Source organism: Bombina bombina, chromosome 5 (genome assembly GCF_027579735.1).
Source record: "Bombina bombina isolate aBomBom1 chromosome 5, aBomBom1.pri, whole genome shotgun sequence".
NCBI classification, from domain to species: Eukaryota; Metazoa; Chordata; class Amphibia; order Anura; family Bombinatoridae; genus Bombina; species Bombina bombina.
In genome coordinates this window covers 19,912,082-19,927,567 of record NC_069503.1, presented here as the reverse complement: position 1 = coordinate 19,927,567, position 15,486 = coordinate 19,912,082, and positions in this window count along the sequence as shown.

Below are 15,486 nucleotides of genomic sequence, written 5' to 3'. Positions count from 1 at the left end.
GACGGCGATGTATTAATCATATCTCTCCACAAGGGGGATCATAAAATCACTAAGGGTGGGGGGCACGCTCAATACCTCACAGGAATTGAGAGAATTAAAGAGGATCTATTTATCCCTATACAAGTGCATGACCTTGGGAAAACCAAGTATGCTAAATTGAACTTAAAACAGGAAGCTAGCTATATAAGCGAAGGCTTATTAGCGCAGATAGCTGAACCTAAAGTGATTAAATATCTTTCTCCCCAAGACCACTGTGTCCACAACCTGGATAACAGGTTTGAAAGCTATAACATCACAGCTAAGTGCTTATTATCTGTCTATATAGGTAATAAGTCATCGAAGCACCTGTTTTTAGTTTTAAATACTCCCCATAGTCAAAAATACATTGGCAATGATATCTTACATAGATATGTCATACAAATAGATTTGATTAACTTTTGCCTCTGGAGCAGGTTAAAGGGGGACCCTGAAGTATTTCAGGATGAAAGTGCAGCCCTGAAATCAAACCAGCAATTACCATATGCTGTAAATATGCAAGTGTCTAACAATGTTATAATTCCTGCTGGGGCTGATAAATTTCTTTTACCCTTACAGGTAAAAGAGGTCAGAAATTAAAAACTTCTGAAACACTAATTTGCTTATCCCATAGAATACAAAATCTGGGTATAACAATGGCCTATTCTCCTATCGTATAAATATTGGAACTATTCCAATACATGTTAGTGTACATAACATGACCCCACAGAATATAACATTATCCAAGGGAACTACCATAGGATATGCGCTGGAATCAAGTTATTACACTTTTGGGTTCCAGAATAATGTAATTGGGCTAATACCTGAAGGATACTTTACTGAAGAACAATTAATAGAACAATACTTTACATCTATGCCAGAGGGTCTATTTACTATTCAGTCTATTTATCCCTTCAGCTCAGAAGAAGGCATCTGTAAAATTGAAGAAGCCTCTCTAGTATTTGATCAGCCAATCAAACAGCAAGATTACCCCAATACCCAGAGTCATGGGGGCAATGTAAATTATAATCAAGGGGATCTCACCTCTAGATTGGAAGAAGCCTATGAAATAGGACAACCTGAAATCTTTCCAGGATTTCAGCAAATAGTCGAAGAGCAAATATCTTTAGCTAATGGCTGTTCCAGCGATGATGAACGCCAACAGCTGCGAGAACTCCTGATGGAGTACAAATATATTTTTGCTAGGGATTCTTTTGACTGTGGGACTACAGACTTGCACATTGCAAGAATCCAAACAGATCCCAATGCACCACCTGTCTTTGTTAAACAATACAGACTTCCTTTAGCTTCATATGATTCTCTTGAAGAAATCATAAGGAACTTGGAAGAAAGGGGTATTATCCGACAGGTGCACAGCTCTTATAACAATCCCATTCTAGGTGTTCTTAAGCCCAATGGACAATGGCGTTTGTGTGCTGACTTAATACCGCTAAACAAACAAGTGTACATGTCTGGCTGGCCTGTGCCATTTATGGACCAGTGCCTAGCACAGATGCAAAAATATTCACTGCCATTGATTGTGCACAGGGATATTGGACCATAAAGGTACATGTGGAGGACCAGTATAAGCTGGTATTCTCATTCCAAAAGGTCCAGTATGTATTTCAGAGACTTCCTTTTGGATACATAAATTCTGGACATGAATTTGCTGTATTCATGCATAAGGCTATGCCTGATGCACTGGAAAGGGGGGCCTTATCTTATGTTGATGATGTTTTAATCAAAAGCACAGACTTTGAAAAACACATTGCAGAGCTTAAACACGTCCTCAGCCAACTTAAAAGGGCAGGTGTCAAATTATCCTTACAAAAAGCTCAATGGTGCCGCACTCGTGTAAACTTCTTGGGACATGAAGTTACTTCTGAAGGGCTAAATCCTCAGAAGAAAAAGGTGGAAGCTAAAAAAAAACCCATCTAACTTAAAGGAATTGAGATCATTCCTAAGTATGACAAATTATTCTCGCAAATTCATTGATAATTATGCAGAATTAGCTAAACCACTACTACTTCTTCTAAAGAAGGATGTGAAATGGCACTGGAGTGAGACTCAAGAGACACCCATCAGAGAGCTGAAGAGAAAACTCACTCAAACACCTTGCTTAGCATACCCTGAAGGTGGTAAACCTTTCTTCTTAGAAACAGGTTACAACAATATAAGCATGAGTGCTGTTGTATACCAAGCAAAGTCATTGCTTATGCGAGCCAAACTCTATCCCCAGTCGAACTAAAATTTTGCGATTGCGAAAAAGCCCTCTTATCTACTGTATGGGCTCTACAAAATTCCCACAGCTATGTACAGGGCAAGAAAATTATTGTAGAAACGGCCCACCAGCCTTTGCTATATTTGCAAAGTGAGAGAATAAGAGATGGGAATTTGTCAAATAGCCGCATAACAGCGTGGACTCTTTCCTTACAAGGCTGGCCCTTAGAAATTCGCTACAAGCAGAATAAAAAGAATCCAGTCGCACAGGGGCTTGCTGAGCTCCACGACTGTACTGCTAATGATCCTGGGGAAGAATTATCAGAAGATGATTTCCTGGAGGAACAATTGCCTTCCCCATATAAAATGTACAATGAGGACAATTTTCAAACATTACCTTGGGTATATGTTGATGGTTGTTCTTACCATGCCACTATTGATAATGAGCACAGATTAGTCACTGGCATTGGTATAACTTGGACAAATGGATTCCCAAATATATCTATAGGTTTCTACATTGGACCAAGATCCAGTCAAGTTGCAGAACTAACTGCTGTTCTAAAAACCATTGAAATGGCTATTGAACAGGGTATTCATGAATTTGTGATCATAATTGACTCAAATTATGTGCGTGATAGTTTTGTTAAATACCTGCCAACTTGGAAAAGAAATGGAATGCAGAAAAGCAATAACAAACCAGTCAAGCATGGCAAGTTGTTCTGCAAGATTGATAATCTGGTGGTATCCAATGATTTGACAATACACTGGAAAAAGACCAAGGGTCATTCCAGAATTCAAGATCCTGATAAGGAAGGCAATGATTTTGCGGATTCATTAGCCAAACAAGGAGCCATAACTGGAGAACTCCTTAATATTGACCACTTAATGGGTGCAATTCAGGTAGAAGCCATTACCAGAAACCAGGCTAAACAACAGAGTGAGCCTAACCTGGTACAATGGAGTCAGGATTTTCCTAGTGAGGACCTGATCACTAGTCAAAAAGAACACCCCATTGTAGGCATCTTCTATAAACACATAGAAGATCCTGAAAGCATCCCCATCTCAAAAGATGATTGTATTGGCAAAGAAGATCTTAGAATCTTAACGAAGTCCAGATCACAATTCAAGTTACAGGATGGTTTGTTAATTAGAACCTGAGAAACTGGCATCCAGCAATGGGTAGTACCCACCAAGTTTAGAAATTTAATGCTTCAACATACCCATGATGCTCCCACATCTGGCCATTGTGGTGCCAAACTCACATATGAAATATTGCGTGATTATGCCTTTTGGCCACACATGTTGAAAGATGTTCAACCCTACTGTCAAGGGTGTTTAATCTGTCCACAGTTCCAACCCACTGCACCAACGCATAGAGCGCCATATCAGAAAAGGGGGATGGTAATGCCATGGTCAGATATACAAATTGATTTTGTTGGTCCAGTAACTAGGTCATCAAGAGGTAACAAATACATGTTAACAGTGACATCCCTGTTCACTAAATGGGTAGAGTGCATCAGTGCACCTAACAATAGTGCTGAAACAGGCACAGCATTGCTCATCAATCACGTATTTTCCAGATTTGGTTTACCCAAAAAAATCGAATCAGATCGGGGAACCCACTTCACTAGCGAAGTGATGACCAAAATGTGGAAAATACTAGGGGTAAAAAGAAAGCAAGAAACAAAAGAAACACTGCGATCCTTAAAAAGAACTTGAATCCTTTAATATCCAAAAACGTGCAAAGTAATCATAAAAGGCAACAGAGTTTAAAAGCAAAAAGATAGACAGCTCATTTTCAGGAACCAGTATGTCCTACATGTTTCGGTCAATTCCTTAATCATGAACATGACCGGCTACCCCTACTTCCTGCCTCTTATGCCTGAACAACTATCCCTATTGGTTATTCAGATTAATTAAATTAACCCTATCAAGTTCAGCTATCAGCTGTTATGTCATTGGCTTTACCCTAACAGTATATAATCCTTTTAAATTTTTTAAAATTCAGGCTTATGAATGCATTCATATTGCAATACATTCATAAACTGTAAGCTTGATTGTGACTTTATGAATTAATAGTTTATTACACGACTATCCACTAACCTAGATAGTTTTATTTGAACGATACAATTAACCAAACTAATATTGGTCCTACAATATTCACCATTTTGGAGTCACTTAATGCACTGCAATTTATTGCCTTAACCAGTATATATATATTGTTGATGACTAAAAACTGCCACGCTAGCTAGGAAGGAAGATGCCATAGGGTTATTGAAAGCACTAAAACACTACCTCCTCCAAAAATTTATCACATCTCCCTCTATGTTGAAGCCCTCTGGTCTTCTTGACTTCATTTTGAAGATCCAGAAGGCTTCACGTAGCATCAAAAGGGCTGCCCTATCGCCCCCTCTTGGGGGTTTCGAACACATTCTATTACCTGCCATGAGAGCGAAGTTACATCGCCCCCGTGCACAGAAATAAAATGTTGTGATAGGCCCGAGCTGTCCTTATCATGGGAGATGTCATTCAGATGCTCTCTGATTCTGAAGCGAACCTCCCTAGTGGTACACCCTATATACTGCCCATTACATTGAGTGCAGTCTACCAGGTATACCACAAAGGGGGTTCTACAATTTGTACAACTTGCCAAATTGAAAACCCTATTTGTTGTTGCAGACTGGAAGGTAGATGTAACTCTACTGTGTTGACAAGCAATGCATTTCGTGAAATGGCATTTAAAATGCCCTTTCACACTAAGCCATCTATTATTGGCCCTATATTTTTCTCTTAGTACACTTGGTGCCACCAAGTTACCAATTGTGCATGCTCTTTTAGGTACAAAGTTACAACCCCTGGACACATACTCCCTCAAGCTGTCCTCTGCTGTTAGGATAGGCAGATGCTTACTAACAATGTTAGTAATTTCTTTAAATTGTGGGCTATAGGTAGTGACCAAAGTAGGTCTACTTGAGTCATAACCCCTCACCATTCTGGTATTACCCCTCAATATCTCACTCCTGTCCATTCTGGGTACTTCCAAGTGAGCTCTGTTAATGGTTTTGTGTGAGTAGCCTCTCTCAGCTAGGAGACTCTTAAGTGTTTCACTCTCTTTCACAAAATCCTCTTCCAAGGAGCAGTTCCGCCTTATTCTCATGAACTGCCCCTTGGCCACCCCAAACCCCGTATAGCGGGGATGGTTGCTCCTAGCATGGAGAAAGGAGTTATATGTAATCGGTTTGTGATAAAGCGAAGTGGAAACTTCACCACTTGAGGCATTCCCCCTAAGTTCTACATCCAGGTAAGGTATTGTATTTATCCCTGTTTGGGCAGTAAATTCCAAACCCACTCTATTGGAATTGAGATAGGTAAGAAAATCCTGCACTTCCGCAGTTTCACCCACCCAGACAAACAGGAGATCATCTATAAAGCGTTTGTATGATCTTATCCTGTCTATAAATGGGTTTTTATCTCCAAAGACGTGGGACAGCTCCCACCAACCCATAAAAAGGTTGGTGTATGATGGGGCAAATTTAGCCCCCATCGCTGTCCCACGTCTCTGGAGATAAAAGGTACGTTCAAACCTAAAGTAGTTGTGTGTCAAAAGGAACGTAAGGGCCTCAATCACAAATTCGATCAATTCCTCATGATAATTGCTAAAATGTCGCAGCATATATCCAACGGCTTCAATTCCATAACCATGAGGAATGGCCGAATAGAGGCCAACCACATACAACTCTCCTCCCATTTAACACTACCCATCGCCTTGATGAGATGTGTAGTATCTTTTAGATAGGACGGTAGAAGATGTACGATAGGCTGCAGAAGGGACTCAATCCAACCTGAGAGCCTCTCAAAGAGTGACCCTATACCTGAAACAATTGGTCTGCCCTTCACCCCCACCAAGGTCTTATGGACCTTGGGGAGGTGATGGAAAATAGGGATCACTGGTTTTTGTACCATTAAATATTCAAAGGTCTCCTGGTCAAAGATACCCTTCATCAACCCATCATCCAAAAGATGCCTCAGTTCAATCCCAAATCGCTCAGTGGGATTGAAACTGAGCTCCTGATATTGCTTATAGAGCTGCCTCAAGTGGTGGTGTAGAGCATTACAACCAGTCCATTGTGAAAATCCTCAAAAAGTTTGTGAGTGAAACGGGTAAAGACTGGGATGTAAAACTACCTCTAGTCCTAATTGCATTAAGAGCAACTGCATGTAGTGCTACCAATATGTCACCTTTTGAACTGATGACTGGTAGAAGAATGGTTCTACCTCAGCATCTGCTGTACCGTACATCAGACCAAAACTTGATAAACGCTGCCAATACACATCAATATGTGGAGAACCTAAGAAAGCACCTGCAATATGCCTTTGCATTTGCTCAAAGGAATTTAGAGAAAGCTGCAACTTCCACTAAAACCTATTATGATCTCAAAACGTCCAAAAAGGAATATGAAATAAATGATAAATTTTATCTTTATAACTTTGGAAGAGATCAGGTTAGGGAGAAGAAATGTCTTCCATCATGGAAAGGTCCTTTTGTCATTACTGACAAAATATCTCCAGTGGCCTATAAAATAAGGATACCCAAAAATGAAAGTTTCATAGATAAATGGGTCCATATCAATCAGTTGCGAGCGTGTCATCCTAGGTCCCAACTACAAGTCATAGAGGGAGAATGAAGTCATATCTCCAAATACACTAAATACATACTATAGTTTAAAGATGCCTAGCTGATGAGGATAAGGGCCAAAAAATGACAGACCCTCCACATGGAAGACTGTCTATGATGTGTACGGTCAACATCCTCACCAAATACCACTGACTTTAAGCCAATTCAAATACATGTGTCCTACATCTATTTGAACTGGAAGGGGGATTTATGTCAGGGTATAAGAATATCATCAAATAATATACACATGTATACTTATAAATAATAATATATCTGTGTACACTAAATAATTAATTTTGTTTATGGAACCCAAAATGGACACTGTATGTAAACCAGCCCACTCTCTCACTCATCAAATGAATTACTTGCAGAACAAATAAATGTTTTCATAGTAATCTTAGAGGAGACATTTGGTCTATTTAAACAGTCATTTCAAAGAAAATAACAAAAGCTTAAACTGCTATTATAGATAGGCCCATTGAACCATTTCAAAAGGCAAAAACTTCAATAAGAGATGGTCAATCTATAATAGCTATATATTTCAGGTTTTAGATCAGTGAAGATAAACTTCTCTTAATTAAGATAACATTTAAATTGCTTCAAAAGGAATGACCATGTTCATTTTGTGTGTTATAAATCTTGGATCAAGCGTGATGATTCCCCTTCCTGATAAACAGGACATAGGAGAACCTGATTAAGATAGATAAACCGATGCAGGGATATATATGGACACAATGTCAGAGAAATAGCTGGATTTCTTTTACAACTAAATTATCTTTTCAAACAAAGAGAAACATAGTACTTAAGTTACAGGAAACCTGTGGTTGGTAGAGTCAATGGTCTGTACTTTGGGGGACGATATGCTCAGAAGTCCTCTGAAATCTCTCATCCAAATCTTTGTGACTTGAAAAGAAACATATGCTAACAGACATATGTGATAACAACACAATGGCTCACTGAATCTCTGACACTTGAATATACGTAATGTAGACATACGTCTGGGGGAGGATAACACACAGCAAAAGCACATGGCTTGCATTATAATTTCAAATTTCACTGTTTAAATTAACTTGCACTTAGATTTCAGGCAAAAAGCATAAAATGTCTAAGCCTCGGTGTTTTTAAGCATATGAATATAGATATTTGTGGACCTAAAAAGAAATGATTAATAACACTTATTTTTATTTCAGATTTTCATAGACAAGATTCATGCATTCAGGATTTATTAGAAATATGAAATATATTATATTCATGTTGAGATGCAGTGCAGTACTGAATAGGAAATATGCTGTATTTGTATGAATATATATACCAGGATTTTAAATGCTATTAATTTTGGAATAGTTAGCAGTATAAATTACTTTGATATAATATAATGTTAAAAACATAACTGTATTTAATATTGGAATAATCAGAAAATTCACATGATGCTATCCTGCCTGGAATTCGGAGTGTAAGTAATTAATGCAAGAAATTATGATGATGTTAAATAATCATTATATGGAAGATATTTAAATTGTATGGGATAAATGTTAGAAATGGTTAAATGAATCTGTTTGTCTGCTGCCCCCCGATGGCCAGAATCCAGTATAACAGTAAAAAAAATGTAACTGTTAAAAGATGCGTTTCCATAGTGACAATACATTGCATAGGGCCAATCAAAGAGATGCTTCCCAGGTGACCAATGGGATGATCAATTTTTGCAAGGGTCTCCCACATGGTTTCATAAATGATTGAAAACATATATGCTGCTGGGCTGACTTGTAACTGGAAATTGGCTGCGTTTGAAATACAAGTATTACAGCAAGGCTAGCTAACTTTTCTCATTAATTGCAAAATATACTTATATTGTCTTCTGAGATAAAGCAAGAAGTTTTCTGAAGATTGCATTATCGATTCTGGTCATTCTGGTAAAGTATTAAAAAAAATGCTAAAGATATAGGTAAACATTTAAGATAAGCATTCCTTGTTGCTGTAGTAAATACATTTAAAGAGCATTTTGTATTTTAAAAATAGTATTTCATAGTCTGTGTATTTTAAACTAATCCTTAGTGCTAAACAATTTATCCTGGAAAATTTACATAGAGTTATAACTCAAAATTGGTTTTAAATTGTAAGTAACTGAGAATTTATTTCAATTTAGATAAATAAGCAAAGGACAATTGGTTTTTTTTCATAGATAATAGATACTATTTTGATGTTTTAAATTAGAATTGTGTTAGAATCAATTGTGACTACATAGTTAAATAGCTGAGTGTATTGCTTGAATGTTAGCAACTAAATATCTTGGAATCTCAATGTGTTAATTGAATGAAATTCTATTGTGAATAAGGCTAGTTAAAAGTTACAATTTGGGTTGCTTTGCAAAGAGTGTGGCATATTTTAATAAATTAAACGTGCATAGTATTGATTCATATTTTTGGTTCCTACAAATATATTTCAATGTGTTTATATATATTAACTAATAATAAAGAATTCAGGAATTTATATTAATTTTATTGTCTTAGTATATGTATATTTTTGGGGTTTAATTTAAAGGATAATTATTAAAAATATTGTGTTATAGCCCAGCCATATACTGACAATATATATATATATATATATATATATATATATATACACACACATATTCTTTAAATTCAATATGTAACACCACACATAATACCATAGATCACTAATTTCACACCATAATTAGAAATTAGAAATGAATCTATATTAATTAATCACTGAGACAATTACACTAATATTTAGATACACACTTACATTTGCTTCAAACGTTCACTCTAATCACTACAGAAATGTGGTAAAATACATGTATAAAATATATTTTTATAAAACACTGATAAAAAAACCTTTTTGTCTAATAGGATTTTGTGTGGAGGGGATGTTTTTGAGGAATTTCAAATTTAATATACTGTATATACTAATTTATTTATAGAAAATCTAATGTAGTACATTCATTTAAAATAATGCAACTATCATTTTATAGTTTTTATTTTATTTATGTACTTATCCTGGGATAAACATTTTCAATCATATTCGCAATTTTGAATTTTCAATACCTGTTATATATATTTTTTTTTTTTAAAAGGAACTACTAAATTGATTAGCTATGTTTTAAAAATGAACTATTGAGATGAATGGCTTTAATAAGGACAAAAAAAAGAAAGTAAACATAACACATTTGAACCTCAATAAAACAAACAGCCAAATAAAAACATGGACCACAAATAGTTAATCCAAAAGTTTATAAGGGAGGATCCTACTAGTGTCAGGTATCTTGAAAAAAGCATTCAGCTGAAACACGTAGATCACCTGACTGAACCCCTTTAGATTTGAATGTGTGCACACACTATCAAACTTCTGTAAGGAACAGACCAGCGTGTTGGCTATAATGTCACTGCTGCTACAAACCACAGTAGGATACATAGGAATATTGAAAAAAGGAGAAGTAGCGGCTGCAACAGGCAGAGGAAAAGAAATTTTAAAAATATAAATGCTTTATTTTTCCAAAAATTAAAAAGCTTGTTTGCAAGGTACAAAAAAGGCTTCAGGAGAAAACCTCCTTACATGTTTCGCGCCTGCACTAGGCACTTAATCATAGGAGTGAGGTTTGTGGTACAACCCGTGATATTTAAAGGGGAAGTACCCAATGATGATCAAGTTGTTAAACACCTATAAATACTGAGTTAAAACAACTTGGCATCACTTAGCACAAACTGAATTAATGGGAAAGGTTAAAAATCAGTACACATAATGATAGAAATGCAAACCATATTACAATATTAAACATGTTGCAATAATGTAATAATTAAAAACCTGGCATAGTACAATAGTCACTAAAATAAGTGATGTTATAAATGATATTATAAATGGTATTCTGAAAAAAAAATTTGAAATACTTGTGCCAGGCTTATCTTCTTGATATTAATAAAGGATATAATGCCCAAATTACATATCAGTTATGTTGCCCCCTAGAGGTTGATCTCATACTAGATATTTATAAACATAGGCTAATAGTGTAAAAGAAGAATAAATATTATCATTATATATATGCAACTTGGTAATGCACCTAAAACTTAAGAGGTGCGTTAACTATATATATATATATATATATATATATATATATATATATATATATATATATATATATATATATATATATATATATATATATATAGGATTGCTTACTTCAATACATAACTTAAACTAGATAAAAATAAATGTGTATAATTAGTTCACAAAGTATGACATGTCCCATTCTCTGTTTAAACCTAAAGGAGAGATGGTTTTTAATCAGTAAATCCAAAATAAATCACGTTTTAATAGCAACTTTTGCTTATCACCTCCTCTCATTAGGGATTGAATTCTGTCTATAATTTTGACTGTAATATGTGCTATGTGAGTCATGTGTACTTGATTAAAATATATTGTTACCGCAAAGTCTTTGTTATAATTTTTAGTGTCTCTAATATGCTCTCTGATACGTGATCTGAGCTCCCTTGTCGTTTGACCAACGTACTGTTGGGAGCAAAGAGAGCACTCCAATAGGTATACAGTAAATTCTGTCCTACAGTTTGCATAAAACTCCTTATTGAATCTCTCCTTAGTAACTGAGCTTGTAAACGTATCGCTCCGATTGATAACTCCATACATTATACAGGGTCTAGTGCCACATTTATATGTGCCTTTTTTCCTTATCCAATCACTGCCCTGTGTTTGGGATGTATTAACCATACTCGGGGCCAGTCTAGTCCCTAATGTAGGGGTTTTTTTGCTACAAATTTACATGAACATCCCCCAGAGATTCATCCTCCTGTAATATATGTAAATATTTTTCAGGATAGCACTAATATCATTAAACTGTTTGGAATATTCAGTAGTGAACACTATTTTGTCTTTAAAAAAATCCTTATCTACTCTCTTTTTATCAATCAATTCACGTTGTGTTTTATGTTTTACTTGTTCAAGGGATTTATTCAAGATCTTGGTTGAGTACCCTCTTTGTTTTAATCTGTTAGTTAGTTCTGTACATTGTGAGTGGAATTTCTCATTGGAGTTAGTGTTTCTCCTCATGCGAATGTATTGAGCCTTGGGAATTGAACGAATGAGGTGTGTAGGATGACATGATTTGGCGTGTAATATGGTATTGCCAGCTGTTGGCTTCCGATATGTGTCTGTTAATATAGTGCCATTGTCTGGATTACCAATAAGTACTAGATCCAAAAAACATATTTTATATTGCTGTAGTTCACCCGTGAATCTTAGGTTAAGATCATTGGTATTGATATATTCCAAAAAAGATTTTAATTCAAATGTGTCCTGTACTATAAATATGAGGTTGTCTATGAATCTCATGTACTTGATGATGTATTTAGCAAAGGGATTTGACGTTGTATAAAGGTATGAGTCTTCCCACCACGCTACAAACAGGTTTGCGAATGAGGGGGCAAATTTTGCCCCCATCGCCGTTCCGCAAACCTGTATGTAGTATAGGAATATTCCCAAAAAGGAAAAAGAGAATTGGGAGAATTTGATTTTGGCTACTTGACTAGCAGAACGGACCAGGGATGCAGACTACATCAGACCGGTAAAGCCGTTGTGGAGCTGGATCACAAGCTAACGCTGCTCAGTACGTTTAACAGTCAAGCTCTATTGTTCACCCAAGTCAACTGGGGAGCAACTAGATTTAATCGGCAAGACAGGCTGCAAACTGGCGGTAAACTGGTAAGATTGCCATAAAGCCTTAACACTTGATAAGTGTTACACATTTTGGATTACAGGTAACATAATCTATATACTAACTGCTGAGAAAATCCAGTTTTATAAATCATCATCTTTGTAAATCAGTTTGATATATAATGACCTTATAGTAACATCCTAACGGAAACATTTCCATCAGTCAATCTATTGTAACATTGTCCTGCAAATTAATGCATTATCAGCCTGCATTTATACACGGAAACATTTCTCAAATTAGTAGTTCAAAAGGACTCTTAATAATTTAATTTTATGTGTGTTTTTAGCATTGCATTTTATTTTATCATTGACACAGGTGTCCATTTTTAAAATATGTATTTAAATATGCATTGTTTATATTAAATTTGTGTATTTAACCCCAGAGAACTTATTTTTTCAAATCCATGAGCTATAGTTTCTAGCGCTACCCCACCATTTTTTCTTACATTATCCTACCAACTAGATAAGTTTATACTTTTAGGAAATATTGGGCAGACTTGCTGGGCCTATGGCTCTTATTTGCTGTCAAAATCAATGTTTCTCTGCAAGACAAGCACAGATAATTTTTCTCATCATGGCTTTGATACAATCAACTCATCTATTATATCTCACACCACAACACGTTTGAACAAATATGTACAATGACTGAGCTACCAAGACATCTAATTTCACTAATGTATCAAATGATCCAATCGCAGCAAGCCATAACACTTCCAACCTACACAATTGTGTGCAACAGAGAACTTATTGATTTAATTGATAGCAATCACAAACTTTGGCTTAAAGCACTAGGGTTAACAAAATGCTCCTCGGTCTCAGCCAACATACAAGAAATATACCTCAAGTTGTTATGTAGGTTCTAACTGACCCCTAGGAGACTACACAGGTGTTTTCTCACCTTAAGCACAAAATGCTGGAGAGGATGTAATGGAGAGGGATCCCTATTCCATATATGGTCGTCCTGCCCAAAACTGAATAGTTTCTGGTCAGAGATTCTTGGAATAGTATCGGACAAATTGAATGTAATCATAACTAACACACCTAACACTCCTGAAGTCCTACTCTTCCATGCTTTGCCTAATCTTAAAGATAAAGATAGGCTAGCCCTATTGCTGATAATGCTTACCGGAGCCAAAAAAAATCATACCTAAAAAAATGGAAGACCCAAACTGCTAAGACTACAACAGAATGGCAATCCCAGGTATCAGATTTACTATTATTAGATTGGTACCATTACTTTAAAATTCAGAAAATAGAAGTTCATGAGATGATGTTGGCCATTTGGAACAACAAACCCCTGTAACAAAGTCATTGATGTAGAAATGCCTGTACTTATCTGCTCCCCGGTGAACCCCATTCCATTTTACACCCCCTTTTCCTTATTCTTTCCCTTTTCCTACCTCTCTATTGCCTCTCCAGTTAATATTTGCATATAACTTTTTTCTTCCTTTTATCTACTGATGACACATAATGATGCTTTTATTTTTTCCTGTTAGTTTACAGTTATATATATATATTACATTTTAAACTGACAAGCTATGAAAAGGTCAAAAATAATGTTGGACATGAAAACTCGCCTCACTTGATGTTCCCAACTCCCTGTTAATATAAACCGGTTTATTGATTTATGAAAATGATGTGAATGAAATTTGTTATCCAAGATGTAATACAATAGATTGTATGTATCAGTAAAATATTTTTTTACACAATATATGCCTTTATATAAAACATTCAATAAAGCTTATTTATAAAAAAAAACAAAAAAACCATTGCTAGATTTCTTTTGGGATGGAACACATTGAGTAAAAGAAGGTGTTAATTTCCCAAGAAAAGAAGGTGTGATTGACATTTGGGCAAGAATTGTTACTTTTAGGATTTAGGTTGTTCAAAAACTTTTATATCTGCGAGAGTCTTTTTTTTTTAAAGAGTTTTGCTTGTGCCTTTTTATAAATGGTTGGTAGATTATCCTATAATTTAATTAATTTTTTTGTTCTTAATAGATTATAAATCTTTAGATCTTTCAACTTTGCCAAATTTTTATACAGGTCTTTTGAATGCTTGACAATTATTGAAATTTAATTTAAAAGTGGAGACTATAGAATTGTACTAGTTTTTAGAATGTCCTCTGATTTATAATGATCTGTTAAACATTCCTCTCTTTTAAGTCTAAAAGTTTCATGAGTTTACTTATTGGTTGTAAAATAACAAAGATTGCTGATTTAAAATATTTTACAACATTCTCTTTGATGACACCAGTTTTTTTGGCTTTAAATACTTTCAGTTGATTCAAGATTTAGAATCTTCTAAAATTTCATTTTTAAATGGTGTATAGATGGTGTTTTATGTGACGTTCAAGATCATATTTTATGCTTAGTAATTATTGATTAATATCATGTAATATGATTATATTGTTTTAATAAATATTTTTTAAAGTAAAAGTCTCTCATCTCTCCTTTCTCTCTTCTATCTCTCTCTCTCTCTTTCCCCTTTTCTTCTCTTACATTTAGTTACTATCTTGTTTCTATGTATATATTTATTTTCTGTCTATTAAAAGAAATATTCATTTCATCAAGCAGTGACCTGATTTCCTATGATAGTGAGGAAACAGTTACTAAATAGCAGATTCTAGAGTGTGAAATGTAATCTTTGATTTAATTGTGGTTAGAAATTGTGTCTGATGCAAATACAATTAGATAGAGTATTATTAGTTTATTTAATATTATAGTACAGCTAATTGATTATAAGTTCCATATAAGATGGCTATATATCTGTATTTGTATTTTCTTTTCTTTATTAATATCATATGTGTAGTATTAGTTTATTTGATATTATAGTAC